The sequence below is a fragment of the Glycine max genome, chromosome 10 (assembly GCF_000004515.6).
Source record: "Glycine max cultivar Williams 82 chromosome 10, Glycine_max_v4.0, whole genome shotgun sequence".
NCBI lineage: Eukaryota > Viridiplantae > Streptophyta > Magnoliopsida > Fabales > Fabaceae > Glycine > Glycine max.
In genome coordinates, this window is record NC_038246.2 from 12477974 (window position 1) to 12479811 (window position 1838).

A 1838-nucleotide genomic window follows, 5' to 3' on the forward strand; every position below is an offset into this window, starting at 1 on the left:
TCTATAAATTATTTTGTTAAGTATTATCATTAAATTACTAAAAAAATTATTGTTATGTTCAACGGTTAAATATAAAAGTTATCAAATAGTTATGAGCATAATAAAGATGTATAAAATACATAAATATTAAATTATATTAAAATTAAGATAATAATTATTAGTCATTTATATTTTTATCATGATTAAAATAATACTATAGGAGCGTATTATATACTAGTATTCGATAATTAGATGTTAATTAATAGTCTAACATTTGTTTAGAAATTAAAAAATATCTGTAAAAAACGGAATTGCAAAAAAAAATAAAATGATCGATCGGGTTAATCTGGTATGAGTCACCAATTTTGATCAAACCTGACTAAAAGTTCATTACATTTTTGGTTTGATAACTTAATTGAACTTATAACATCATCCGTTCTCAGGCAAATCAATCCAACCGATCAGAATGATCCGTTTTTCATAACTACGGCTTTTGCTAGGGTATTAAATTCAATTTTTATTCATGAAAAAGATTTTATTAGAAAGGTCGATTCCATTATGCTGCGGATATTTTTAGATTAAATAATTTATATACTAATATTGTAAAAAAAAATTATAGTCAATTGGTTAACAAATTATTATGATTTTTATAAGGAAATTGTTATTTGTTAGGAAGTGTATGACTGGAAAAGCATTTCACCGGTGTTCTTTTTAAAATAATGGTTAATTAAATTTTTACTCTTAAATTTTTTTAAAATTTGGATTTTAATTTTTAAACTTTTGCTTAATTAGTTGAGTTCTCTAAACTTTTTTTTCATTAAAGTTTTAGTCTTAAACTTTTCTTTAGGGTTTAATATTCCTGAACTTTTTTTATTAAGGTTTTAAATCCTTTAACTTTTAAAATTTTAGTTTTAATCCTTGAAATTTCATTAAATTCAAACTTTGTTCAAATACTATAAAGTTTAGAAACCTTAATTAATCAAACAAAATTTAAGGACTAAAAACTAAATTTTAAAAAAATTTAGGGACTAAAAACTTAGTTAGTCGTTATAATTATTATTTTAAAATTTATAAAATCGACCAATTAATAGTACAATATTTTTTACATTATATAAATTAAATTTATACTTTTTTATCTTAAGTACAAGTGATTTTAGAAGGGGGAAAAAAGGATAAATTTGACAAATAAGTAATTTTTTTAACACTTGTTATTTTGTTAGTCGATGCATGACGCAATTACAAATAGTCATAAACAAATAAAAGTCTAAATAGTCATATTTTGCCCAATTACTATCCAAAGGACTATCTGGCTATCCATGCCATAACCAATTGATCATGACAATGTTCGACTGTTAGAGCAGATCATCATAATTATTATTATTATTATTTAAATAATGAGAGCATCATTATTCATAATGCCATACTCTTGTGTAAGCAATGATTGCTAAAGGACTATACAAATTTGCTCATTTTAGTGATACATTCCTCTCCATTGCGACAAAAAGAAAAAAAAAACATTTCCTCTTGTCCTTATTACTATAAGATTTACTTGATTAATTTATAAAAATTAGTAAATTTAGTTAAAATATTAAATTTGTTCTAAATTACTATTTTTCAGAATTATTCCTGTAAATAAAACTAAAAAACATATATAGTTATGTTTTTTTTATTATCATATCATTCTATAATTAAAAATATTTTTATAAAAACATTTTAAATTCGACCCTTATGATAAAGATTAAATCACACTTTTTAATTAGGATTTATAATAAGGATAGAAGAGTCATAAACACTGTTAATAAAATGTTCTTAGGACAAAATTTTTTGTTGTAAGGTGACAAAAATAGTATTTTTCTAAG